This window comes from Phascolarctos cinereus, unplaced genomic scaffold, assembly GCF_003287225.1.
Source record: "Phascolarctos cinereus isolate Bilbo 61053 unplaced genomic scaffold, phaCin_HiC Scaffold_5;HRSCAF=322, whole genome shotgun sequence".
NCBI classification, from domain to species: Eukaryota; Metazoa; Chordata; class Mammalia; order Diprotodontia; family Phascolarctidae; genus Phascolarctos; species Phascolarctos cinereus.
This window is the reverse complement of record NW_027555958.1, coordinates 266,121,782-266,135,550: the sequence shown is the minus strand read 5'-3', so window position 1 is coordinate 266,135,550 and position 13,769 is coordinate 266,121,782. Positions and strand designations below refer to the sequence as shown.

The window sequence follows — 13,769 nt, the reverse complement described above, 5'->3', positions numbered from 1 at the left end:
TAAGATTAGGGGATGATTCAGAGAGGCAGAGTGTATTTGGATTTGAAATCAGAAAACCTGAGCTCAAATTCAGGCTCAGCTATTTACTGTGTGACTTTAGATAAGTAAATTAACCTCTATGGGCCTAAACGTCTTCATTTGTAAAATGAAGAGTCTCCACATGACTTTAACATGGGATGGCACAAATGTATCCCAGAACATACATCCACTAGCACACCCCATTCAGGTAAACCCTTGCCAGTGCCCTCTCCAAAGTTTTCCTCCTCTACTGGCCAGGGATCCCTGGTTGTTTTCTTGATAATGAGAACAGTAATTTCTGTGACTCCCCAGCTGTTGAATTTGTAACTGTGCCAAATGACTGGTAGATCCCCGTCCTAGACCAAAGGCATACACACAGTGGGACATTGATTTTGGCTTTAAAAAAAAAAGTGGATTTTGTTTTGTTTTCACTCACATTCATTTCTAAATATATTCCTCCCCACCCTAATAATAAGGTTTTAAAAAAAGAAAACATTTCTGCAAAACCAGCCTGCATCAACAAGTTCTGACTGCATAGGCAATGTGCCACACCTATAGTCTCCTACTTCTACAATGAAGGGAGGGAGATGCATTTTCACAAGTCTCCTTAAAAGCCAAGCTTGGTCATTACAATTAAACAGCATTCAGTTTGGCCTTATTGTTTGGGAACGGCCCTTCTACCCCACTGTTTACCTTCCTCAGCAGGACTTATTCCAGGCTCTATCTTCAACTGTGATCTGCTGCCTCCCTCTATCAACCGTGGGGCCGGCCCTATATTCCCAGCAATGAGAGAGTCTGTGCTGATGATTTCCTGTTAGCCGCAGAGCCATTACAGGAATATTCACAATGAAATCAACTGCCATTGTGTGTGTGTGTGTGTGTGTGTGTGTGTGTGTGTGTGTGCACATAGGAGTTTAGGTGTGTATGTGATGAGAACCAGCCAATGCTCAGGTGACCTCACAGCTCTCTTTCCCTCCCCTCCCCTCCCCTCCCCTCCCCTCCCCTCGTATCTGACCTCCTAGGAACCACTGAAAAATACAGTGCCCGGAAGAGGGAGAGACTAGGTAAAGGAGGTACTGACCTAAAGAAATATTGATGAGGAGATGGATATACTTTCAAGGCTTCCATGGGACAGCTAGGTGGTGCAGTGGATAGAGCACTGGCCCTGGAATTAGGAGGACCTGAGTTCAAATCTAGCCTCAGACACTTACTAGCTGTGTGACGTCTGACAAGTCACTTAACCCCAATTGCCTCCCCCCACCAAAAAAGCAAAACAAAAAACAAATAAAACTCCAGCTCCTTCTACAGGTGGTCAAGCTAGGAAGGATGGTAGAGATCCTCTAATTCAACCCCCTCATTTTACATGCAAAATGGGCCTCCTCAGGATCCCCCCAATGGCCCTGGGACTCCTCTTTACTTCCCAGGTTCTATCAGCATCCATTCAGATCCACAGCTGTGAGCCCTTTCCCAGAACAACCCAGATGACATATGAATTGAAAACAAAAAGACATTTAATGATTCAGGATAGCAAGGTAATAACCAGGAGGCGAATAAAGTAATAAATACTCTCATTCCCAGATGGTGTCTGCCTCCCACCTCTCCAAGGAAAACAGTGAAGCAAATACCCATCCAATTTCCCCTCATTCCTAACACAAAAGGAAAAGGCTGCAACAGTTCAAACACTCAGAAAATGGGCTACACTTTAGAGTTTGAGCTGGGCTTTCTAAACCAGCTTTCCTTTACTGCTTTATAGCATATTGTCTCCCCCATGAGACTGTGAGCTCCTAGAAAGCAGGGACTCAAGTTTGCCTTTCTTTGAATCTCTGGTGCTTAGCACAGTGGCTGGCACCTGTCGGGTCCTTTAATAAATGTTTATTGACTGACTGGACCTCAGGACATAGAAACTATTGTTTGTTTTAGGCCTGGTATACTAAAGCCTCTGTGACCCATAGCTACTACCAGGGTCCAGATGAGATGCTGCAGGTCAGGAACAACATGCCTGGTGCTTTCTTTCTTTCTAAGAGGTTGCTGCTCAGATCTCCAATGCTGCTGTGCTCATCCTTCAATCCCCCTGCTTCCTGGCCAGCAGCAAGGTCTGTATCACTGCCTCTGCTCAGACTAAGCTCCTTCATTCTGTATTATCTGATAAATGGTCTCCTGTGTATACTTTCTCTAATTTCTGTTTGCTATTGAATTGGGTAAATGGCTTTCTTTGATAATTTTTTTTTGTTTGTTTTTGGCAAGGCAGTGACTTGCCCAGGGTCACACGATAATTTTTTTAAAACAGAGAAAAGAAATTCAATACACTAAAAGTGCCCCTAACAAATTAAACAAATGTGTATTAAGTACCTACCATGTGCAAGGCACTGGGGATACAAAAAAATGGATAAAAAACCCTGGCCTCAAGAAGCTTATTCTCTCCTGGGGCTATCTATCTATCTCTCTATCTATCTGTATATGTATACATGTGTATATGTATATATACACATACATATGTTGTTCGGTTCTTCAGTCATGTCCGACTCTACATGACTCCATGGTTGTTATTCATGGGATTTTCTTGGCAAAGTTTCAGGAGTAGTTTGCTATTTCCTTCTCCAGTGTGTCCCCATTTTACAGATGAGGAACTGAAGCAAATAGGGGTTAAGTGGTAGGGATTAACAGAAACAGAAAAGATTAGGAAGAGGTGGCAAAGAACTTTACAAGAAGGATCTTCCAATCACCGATAACCATGATGGTGTGGTTATTGATCTAGAGCCAGACATCCAATAGAATGAAGTCAAGTGGGCCTTACAAAGCATTGCTAACAATAGTGGAAGGCTAGTGGAAGTGATAGAATTCCAGCTGAGCTATTTAAAAACCTGAAAGATGATGCAGTTAAAGTGCTACGCTCAATATGCCAGCCAATTTGGAAAACACAGCAGTGGCCACTCATTGGAAAAGATCAGTTTACATCCCAGTCCTAAAGAAGGGCAATGCCAAAGAATGTTCAAATTACCAAACAAATGCACTCATTTCACATGCCAGCAAGGTTATGCTTAGATTCTGCAAGCAAGGCTTCAGCAATATGTGAACCAAGAATTACCAGAAGAGCAGGCTGGTTTTTAAAAAGGCAGAGGAAGAGAGACCAAATTGCCAATACTCACTGGAATATGGAGAAAGCAAGGGAGTTCCAGAAAAACACCTCTTTCTGCTTCATTGGCTAAAAAGCCTTCAACTATGTGGATCACAGCAAAACATGGCAAGTCCTCAAAGAGACAGGAGTGCCAGATCATCATACTTGTTTCCTGAGGAACTTGTATGTGGGCCAAGAAGCAATAGTTAGGACTGGACATGGAACAACTGATTGGTTTAAGACTAGAAAATGAGTATGACAAGGCTGTATGTTATCACCTTATTTATTTACCTTAAATGCAGAGAACATCATGCAAAATGCCAGACTAGATGAATCAAAAGCTGGAATTAAGGGTGCTGGGGAGAAACAGCAACAGTCTCAGACATGTAGATGATACCACTCTGTTGGCAGAAAGTGAAGAGAAATTAAGAAGCCCCTTGATGAGGGTGAAAGAGGAGAGTGCAAAAGTTGACTTGAAGTTTAACATCAAAAAACTAAGATCTTGGCAACTGGTCCCATCACTTCCCGGCAACGAGGGAGAAGAAATGGAAGTGGTGTCAGATTTTATATTCTTGTGTTCAAAGATTACTGCAGACAGCAACTGCAGCCATGAAATTAAAAGACATTTGCTCCTTGAAAGGAAAGCTATGGCAAATCTGGACAGCATGCAAAGATATCACCTTGTCAACAAAGATCCGTATAGTCAAAGCTATGAGAATTGGATTATGAGGAAAGCTGAATGCCTTAGAATTGATGCTTTTGAACTGTGCTGGAGAAGCCTTTTGAGAGTTCCTTGGACAGCAAAGAGATCAAATAAGCCAATCCTCAAAGAAATTGATTCAAGGTATTCACTGGAAGGTCAAATACTGAAGCTAAAGCTCAAATATTTTGTCCACAAAAGGAGAAGATAGGACTCATTGGAAAAGACCCTGATATTGAGAAAGTTTGAAGGCAAAAGGAAAAGGGGATGGCAGAGGATGGGATGGATAGATAGTACCATGGAGGAGAACCAGGAGAGAGTGGCGTCCCAAAAATCTAGAGAAAAGAGAGTACTGAGGAGGGAGTGATCAATAATGTTAAAAACCACAGAGAGATCACAGAGAAAAAAACAATGGAATTGGCAATTAAGAGATCATTAGTAACTTTGGATAGAGCAGTTTTGGTGGAATGATAAGATCAGAAGCTGGATTGTAAGGGGTTAAGAAAAGAGTGAGAAGAGAGAGGTGGTGTGGGGAAAGGGTGGGGGGGGCATCCCCCTACACAGCACAGTGCATGGTACTCATGCTTCAGATGAACAGGAACTTCATCCCACTGGATGCCTCTGACCAGAGAAAGAGATTGTTCCAGTCTGGTAGCCTGTTCCAGCTACACAGCCAATAGAAAGAAGCTACTCCCACCTATGTAGTAGGAGAACACAGAAGTTCTTCTCGAAGCAGAATACCTCCATCTCAGGTGATCTGGGCATGCCTATCAAAGCCCTGTTACACATGTAAGATACAAAGTAAAAGGAAGGTAATATGAAGAGGGAAGATATCTCCTGGGGGAACCAGGAAAAGCCACCTACAGAAGATAACCTTTGAGCTGAGTCTGAAAGAAAGCCAGCAAATCTTAGAGGCAGAAGTTAGGAGGGAGAACATTCCAGGCATGGAAGACAGTCAGTGCAAAGAGAGGAGATGGAGCATGTATACCAGCCAGGGCCCTCCCCAAACCTCCTTGAACCCCCACCATCACCTGAGAAAGGCCTAAAACCCAGATTGGCCAACCAGGAGAGACATTTTGGCCCACTCTGAGCTTAACCTACCGTAATGCTTTGTATGCTCTGACATAACAGACATGCTTGCTTTGCTTTCTGAGTGAACCCAAAATGCCTCTTTCTGTGTCAGCAACTACAAGGCCAGATGAAGCTGATCAGGAGTATTTTTCTGTTTGTGACTGTCCAGGACAAGGCACCTTGAACCAGATGTTATCTTGAATAATGGGACTTTTCTTGTGTTATATTATGTCATGTTAACGATAAAAGAAACACGGACATCCTGGATCTATAATTTCAATTGACACATTGCATTCTTGTATCTTATTATATTTACAATCTATCCAATTAAGAAATTCCTTTCTTATATTCTGTATGACGCATTTCGAGACTATAATTTTGGCTGACATAGGCATCCTGAGCCAGGAAGGGGAGAAATTTTTGTACCTCTTGGCCCAGAACTGTACCCAGTTTCTGGTGAGCAGAAACCAATTCTATTTACTAGCAAAGGACTTGTCAGGGAGATAGAAACCCCATTCACAAGTTACAGTTCACTGTTTACATTCCTACATGGAAGACTATATTTGTAACTCATAAGATCTTTCTCATTATTAGGGTAGTTAGAAGGAGTATATATAGATAGAGGGCAAAAGTGTGAGTTGAATATGAAGTGATGACTTAGATTCTTAAAATCTAGTGGGCTGGGATTCCTAAAATCTAGCCACTGCTCAGATTCTTATAATCCAGCCACTGCTCAGATTCCTAAAATCTAGCTACTGCTTACCCATGTTCAGACTCCTTAAGAGTCTGCCCAATATGGCAGATGTTCTAATAAACCTTGAATTTGGCTGAAAGAAGGCTTGTGTCGGATTCTTTCAGACAGGACCTGCATGTTGTGATTTTAGGGTCCCAGCACCCTTGAACCTCTAAACCGCATCATTTTGGTGGCCTGTATGGGGAAACTGTCTAACCCCAAGTTCTTCTCCAGCCAAGACTGGAAGGTATGTAGGCCTCCCCCTTTCCCTCCTTTCTTGCTCTGCAGTTGGGGGGTCACTCTCCAAGCACTAAGGCTTGGAGGTGCTTTTCTGGCAGACAGCTATGAGGCTGTCTTGCACTTGGCCTGATGCTCTCAGGCTCTCGGTCCACTGGGTGGGTTCAAGGCCATGGACCTGGGTACACCTTCCGCAGCATAGAGGACAAGGATGGACACCCTATCTGGAAGTGTATGTTCAGTTCTGTTAATTCCCTCAGTGCTAGGGAATTGGGGAAAACTGCAGTTGCTTTTTGGTTTCCTGAGGGCTACTTACTCCCTTTCCTCTGCACCTCTGAATCCTCCTTTATGGAGGTTACAGGGAAAGTTAGAACAGCTAAAAAGTAGCTTGGCAGATTCTGGAGGTTTTGTGATTGATCATTAAGGAGTTTTGAAACACCTCCTTACAACCCTGGTCACTCCCTTCCCTTGAGTCAAGAGGGTATCTGTTAACCCCTCTCATAGGAGCAGAGAGTTTCACCCTTTACCCCTCACCTTTGATTTCACCCTCCCCCACCTGGGAAAGGAAGGAGGGGGGGAGGGGCAGCAGCTACAATGTGGGCCCTCCTGGCAGTGGCCTTGGGCCCTAGAGCAACCTTTGCCTGGAAGCATCACCCAGGTTCAGCACATCCTGCTCAAGGTAAAGAAGCTGGCCTCTGAACTTGGGTAATCATGCTCTTTTAAATTTGCAGTTTTAACTGTTAATGACGAAATGTTGATTCTCTATGTAAAGTAGCTTGGAAGTACATTTAACAAAACTGAAGTCACCTGATTGGTAATGGGTTTGTTTCAAGTTTCAAATTGGTGAACTTTTTCTATTAGTTATTTCAAGCAACTTTTCATAATTTGGTTACCGCTAAAATAATTTAGCTATTGTTGGTTATTGTTTTAATGTGTAAACTAGCCAAAAAGCTTGTTTGGGTTATGTATGGCTTGCTGAGAATTTGCAAGTGTATGGATATCTCTAATGATTGGCCTTTTACATTAGGATAAATTTAAGTTTGAGATGTAAATCCTGGAAAAGTTCCTAAGCTGTGATTAGTAAAACTTGCTGTTTTAAGTAAAAGCTCATAGGGCTTTATTTTGAGTTGTCTGGATCATAATCCATCGATAATCAATAATCCACCATCTTGACAGAAATGCCACAAGCTACCCAGAGAAGGTGATACTGGTGGGAATTTAGCATGGGGAAAAGCTGAGAGGACAATTTTAGCCTCAGTCTTAAGATGCGATCCTCCTGGCTCAGTTTCCCCATTATGTTCCTTTGAAAGGGAATGTTAACCACCTGGCTATTCCTGAGTCTGGCTATGAGATGAATTTGATACTGCATGGTTGGAAAACTGAATTATCTGAATCCAAACAGAGCTAAGGATGTTTTATCCTCTCAAAGATGGGCCCTAAATCTAGTTCCTGCTATATATCTGGGCCCTGCAGTTTTTTTCTGTCAGATTTATGTCTTCCAGACTACGGGCCATTCACCTGCAGTTGGTAGCAAACAGCAAGTACCAGCCAGTGTCCCTATATCATTCCCTGGACGCAGCCTGTGTTCAGTTCTAGTCAACCTCCTCTTTGGGAACCCCCTCGAGGCAGGGACAGCTCTATGCCCCTTGCCAGCGGGAAGCAGTTTCAGAAGCCAAGACCTTCGCCGCTTACTCCAAAAGAATTTGGGTCCCATTTGTTTGAGGGTGGGGTTGGGATCTGGGCCCCAGAAAGGAAAAATCCTGGACTTTCCCACATGGCCAAATCTCTGGCATTTGTCTCAGGCTATAATCCCATCAACTGGCCTTTCATTGTGGCTACATCCAATCTCCCCTCCATTGTCTACCTCATAGACTACTTGGTCACTTCTGGATCCCTCCCGCAGGCTTTCTGTATATAAGGTCCATCTTGTCTCCATTAAGATGCTTAGATTCTTAAAATCTAGCCACTGCTCAGATTCTTATAATCTAGCCAACTGCTTACCCATGTTCAGACTCCTTGAGAGTCTGCCCAATATGACTGATGTTCTAATAAACCTTGTCTTTGGCTGAAAAAAAAATATGAAGGGATGATATATAAAAAATAAAATTAAAAAATAAAAATAAAATAAAATTAAGGGGTGAGAGAGGAATGTACTGGGAGAAAGAGAAAGAGAGAGATAGAATAGGATAAATTATCTCACATAAAAGAGACAAGAAAAAGCTTTTATAGTGGAGGGGAAGAGGAGAGAGGTGATTCTTATCAGAATTGGCTCAAAGAGGGAATGACATATACACTCAATTGGTCACAGAAATCTATCTTACCCTATAGGAAAGTAGGAGGGGAAAGCGTTAAAAAAAGGAGGAGGTAATAGAAGGGAGGGCAGATTGGAGGAGGGGGCAGTCAGAAGCAGGTACAGGGTGAAAGGAGAGAGAGAATAGAATAAATGGGGGTGGGGGAATAGGACGGAGGAAATACAGTTAGTAATAGTAACTGTGAAAAAATTTTTGAAGCAGGTTTCTCTGATAAAGGCCTTATTTCTTAAACATATAGAGAACTGAGTCAAATTTATAAAAATAAAAGCCATTCCTCAATTGATAAATGATCAAAAGACATGATCAGTTTTCAGATGAAGTAATCAAAGCCATCTATAGCCATATGAAAAAATACTCTAACTCACTATTGTTGGGAGAAATTAAAATTAAAACAATTTTGTGGTACTACCTCATACCTATTAGATTGGCCAATAGGACACAAAAGGTAAACGACAAATGTTGGAGGGGATGTGGAAAAAATGAGACATTAATGCACTGTTGGTGGAGTTATGAACTGATTCAATCATTCTGTAGAGCAATTTGGAACTATGCCCAAAGGGCTATAAAACCATGCATAGCCTTTGACCAAGCAATACCACTATTACATCAGTATCCCAAAAGAGACAAAAAACAAAAAAGAAAGGAACCTATATGTACTAAAATATTTATATCGGCTCTTTTCTGGGGGGCAAAGAATTAGCAATTGAGGGCATGCACATCAGTTGAGGAATGACTGAATAAAGGTATGTGATTGTGATAGAATACTACTGTACTATAAGAAAAGATGAGCAGGATGTTCTCAGAAAAACCTGGAAAGACTTGCCTGGGCGGATGCAAAGTGAAATGTATTATGTACAAAGCAACAACAGTGTGGTAAGATGATCAGCTGTGAATGACTTAGATACTCACAGCAATACAATGACCCAAGACACCTCTGAAGGACTTACGATGAAAAACGCTATCCATCCCCAGAGAAAGAACTGATGGTGTCTGAATAGAGATTGAAGCATACTTTTTTTTCACTTCATTTTTCTTAATTTTTTTTGTCTCTGTTTTCTTTCACAGCATAACTATTATGGGAAAATAAATAAATAAATAAAACAATCAAGTTACACTCCTTGGATTGGAAGGGAGTTGTCGCTAAAAAGTTCAAAGACTACATATATGCAGCAGAATTCCAAGTGCTTGATGACAATCTATGACATACTTTGACCAGGGCCAAATTAAATGCTGCTTTGTCAGAGCTGATTAGTAGCACTAGCTAACTCTGAATATGGCACAGGCCAGGGAAAAGTAATGTGAAGGCAGATGCTCTGTCTTGAAGACCATGCAGCAATGAAGCTATGCTATTACCAAAGAAAGGAATACAAACTTAAAGTGATGTATGGACTGCTGCTGAGTGAAGTGAGCAGAACCTGGAGAACATTGTACATAGTAACAGCCACATTGTGTGGTGACTAACTTTGATAGACTTAGCCCTTCTCAGCAATGCAAGGATCTAAGACATCTCCAAAAGTCTCGTGATGGAAAATGCTATCCACATCCAAAGAAAGAACTACAGAATTTGAATGCAGATTGAGGCATACTTTTTGCTATGTTTTTCTTCTGTTTTGTTTTGTTTCCTCTTTCCTGTGGTTCCTTATATTGGTTCTAATTCTTCCTTACAACATGACTAATGTGAAAATATGTTTAATAGGAATGTATACGTATAGCCTGTATCAGATTGTGCACCACCTTGGGGAGGAAAAGTGGGGAGGGAGGGGGAGAAAAATTTTAAACTCAAAAGCTTATGGCAGTGATTGTTGAAAAATCAAAATAAATTAATAAAAAAAAACCCAAAAAACTTAAACTGATACCCAGGGATCTGGGACACAAGCAGAAGTGTAGCTGACAGCTACACATATTCAGGCTAACTACATATGTGAACCCTGTTTCATTAAACCAATCCTCTTTGCTTCACTTGTCTGTAGATGAGTGGCAACAAGAGTAGATGGCTGATGGGCTGATAAAGGCATCTTACTGTAGAGGCAATATTAGATACTGCCATTGTTCAGTTGTTTCAGTCCTGTCCGGCTCTTTGAGACCCCATTTGGGGTTTTCTTGGCAAAGACACTGGAGTGATTTGCCATTTCCTTCTCCAGTTTATTTTACAGATGAGGAAACTGAGGCAATCAAGATTAAGTGACTTGCCTAGGGTCACACAGTTAATAAGTTATAAGTGTTAATAAGTATCTGAGGCCAGATTTGGTTTTTTCCCCCACTTAATAGTATTTTATTTTTTCCAATTACATGTAAAGATAGTTTTCAACATTTAATTTTATAAGATTTTGAGTTCCAAATGTTTTTCTCCCTCCCTCCCCACCCAAGATGGCATGCAATCTGATATAGGCTATACATGTACAATCCTATTAGACATATTTCCACATTAGTTGTGTTGTGAAGGAAGATTATGAACAAAGAGGAAAAACCATGAGAACTGTATTTCCCTCCATCCTGTCCCCCCCCATTCATTCTATTCTCTGTCTCCTTTCACCCTGTCCCTCCTCAAAAGTGTTTTGCTGCTGACTACCCCCTCCCCCAATATGCCCTCCCTTCTATCACCACCCCCCCCTTCTCTTATCCCCTTCCCCTCCTACTTTTCTGTAGGGTAAGATAGATTTCTGTACTCAATTGCATGTGTATGCAATTTCCTCTTTGAGCCAATTCTGATGAAAGTAAGGTTCACTCACTCCCCTTCACCACCATTTTCCCCTCCACTGTAAAAGCTTTTTCGTGCCTCTTTTATGTGAAATAATTTGCCCCATTCTATCTCTCCCTTTCTCTTTCTCCCAGTACATTCCTCTCTCAACCCTTAATTTTTGGTTTTAGATATCATCCCTTCATATTCAACTCACACCTGTGACCTTTGCCTATATTTATTCCTTCTAACTACCCTAAAACTCTGGTCTTTTCATCAAGAATGCTTGAAAGTCCTCTATCTCAAGGTAGGCGTGGCCCCTCCACCCCACTGATTCCCCGCCCACCAGGTGTCCTGGCTGCTGAGGAGGCGCTTCCACCACTCAGCAACCATGGTGCTGCAGGTAACCGTTCAAGATGCTTTGAATCAGGCAATGGATGAAGAGTTGGAACGGGTCAAGAAGGTCTTTCTGCTTGAAGAAGAAGTGGCTTAGTATGACAGTGCCTACAAGGTCAGCAGAGACCCATGGAAGAAGTATGGAGACAAGAGAATAATCAACATGCCAATATCCGAGGCGAGGCATGGAGTCTGGACTGACCTCGCTGGAAGGTGGAAACATGTGCATGATGGCAGGGCTCTCTGGCCTTCTTCACTTAGGTTCTGTTTTGCTTTTTCAGATGAGCTTTGCTAGGATTGCTGTAGGGGCAGCTATGGCTGGATTGAGGCCTATTTGGGAATTCATGACCTTCAAATTCTCTATGCAAGCAATTGATCAGGTTATAAACTCAGCTGCCAAGACTTACTATACATCAGGTGCTTCAGCTGGTGTGGCTGCCCAGCACTCACAGTGTTTTACAGCTTGGTATGGACACTGTCCTGGATTAAAAGTGGTCAGTCCATGGAGTGCAGAGGATTCAAAAGGACTTATGAAATCAGCAATCTGGGATGATAATCCAGTCGTGGTGCTGGAAAACAAACTGATGTATGGAGTTCCTTTTGAATTTCCAGAGGAAGCTCAGTCAAAAGATTTCCTGATTCCTATTGGAAAAGCTAAAGTAGAAAGGGAAGAAACCCACATTACATTGGTTTCCCACTCACAACCTGTTGGCCATTTTCTGGTAGCTGCTGCTATACTGTCTAAAGAGGGAGTGGAATGTGAGGTGATCAACCTGTGTACTATTAGACCAATGGACATTGAGACCATTGAGCTCAGTGTGATGAAGATCAATCACCTGGTGACCGTTGGAGGAGGCTGGCCCTAGTTTGGGGTGGGAGCCAAGATCTGTGCCAGGATCATGGAAGGTCCTGCATTTAACTTCCTCGATGCTCTTGCTGTCCAAGTCACCAGGGCTGATGTTCCTATTTCTTATGCAAAGATTCTGGAAGAAAACTGCATCCCTCAAGTCAAGGACATCATCTTTGCATCCAAGAAAACACTGAATATCTAATTTGTACTTGACATTGAAGTCCCTGGGATTTCTTGAGTGTAATTATTGCTTCAGAGATTAGGATGCGCTGTCAGTTCACATGTGTAATTGTACTGATCTGGAGCCACAAGGCCTCTGGGTACCATTTTGTGTGGGGGTCAGCATCAAAGCACTTGGGGTCATCTCAGTCCTGAGACCATCACCTTTTTGTGTCTGTTACAGTTAAGCTATTTCTGCTCCAAAGAAAATGATTCAATAGAACACTTCCCCCTTCATTACCAATGGGACGATGAGGTGGGGGCTTTGAAGGAACCCTGGCCAAAGATCTGCCTGACAGTTAACTTATCTGTACAGAGGGAAGGCATGATCTGCCTCATTTGAGTTCTGTTTTGATGAGGAATAAATGCCTTCTGGTTCCAGTCAAAAAAAAGAAAGAAAGAAAGTCCTCTATCTCATTGAATATCCATTTTTCCCTCTGAAGGATTACACTCAGTTTTGCTGGGTAGGTGATTTTTGGTTGTAATCCTAGCTCCTTTGCCCTCTGGGATATCATATTCCAAGTCGTCCAATCCTTTAATGTAGCAGCTGCTAAATCTTGTGTTATCCTGACTGGCTCCACCATACTTGAATTATTTCTTTCTGGTTGCTTGCAATATTTTCTCCTTGACCTGGGAACTCTGGAATTTGGCTATAAAATTCCTGGGAGTTTTAATGTTGGGATCTCTTTCAGGAGGTGATTGGTGAATTCTTTCAATTTCTATTTTACCCTCTGGTTCTAGAATATCAGGATACTTTTCCTTGATAATTTCTTGAAAGATGATGTCTAGGCTCTTTTTTTGATCATGACTTTCAGGTAGTCCAATAATTTTTGTTTTTTGGTGAGGCAATTAGGGTTAAGTGACTTGCCCAGGGTCACACAGCTAGTAAGTAAGTGTCAAGTGTCTGAGGCCAGACCTGAACTCAGGTCCTCCTTACTCCAAGGCCAGAGCTCTATCCACTGCGCCACCTAGCTGCCCCTTAGTCCAATAATTTTCAAATTATCTCTCTTGGATCTATTTTCCAGGTCAGTTGTTTTTCCAGTGAGATATTTCACATTGTCTTCTACTTTTTCATTCTTTTGGTTTTGTTATATTGTTTCTTGATTTTTCATAAGGTCATTAGCTTCCATTTGCTCCATTCTAATTTTTAAGGAATTATTTTCTTCAATGAGCTTTTGGACCTCCTTTTCTATTTGGCCAATTCTGCTTTTTAAGGCATTCTTCTCCTGATTGGCTTTTCGGTCCTCTTTTACCATTTGGCCTAGTCTATTTTTAAGGTGTTATTTTCTTCAACATTTTTATGTGTCTCCTTTACCAAGTATTGACTTGTTTTTCATGATTTTCTTGTGTCACTCTCATTTCTCTTCCCCATTTTTCCTCTACCTCTCTTGATTTTCAAAATCATTTTTGAGTTCTTCCATGGCTTGAGACCAATTCATAT

General features: G+C 41.8%; 1 pseudogene; it reads left to right on the top strand.

Annotated features, from left to right (window-relative positions):
• The first annotated feature begins 11,197 nt into the window (after window positions 1–11,197).
• On the top strand, window positions 11,198–12,779 carry LOC110193910 (pyruvate dehydrogenase E1 component subunit beta, mitochondrial-like; annotated as a pseudogene).
• Window positions 12,780–13,769: the final 990 nt, after the last annotated feature.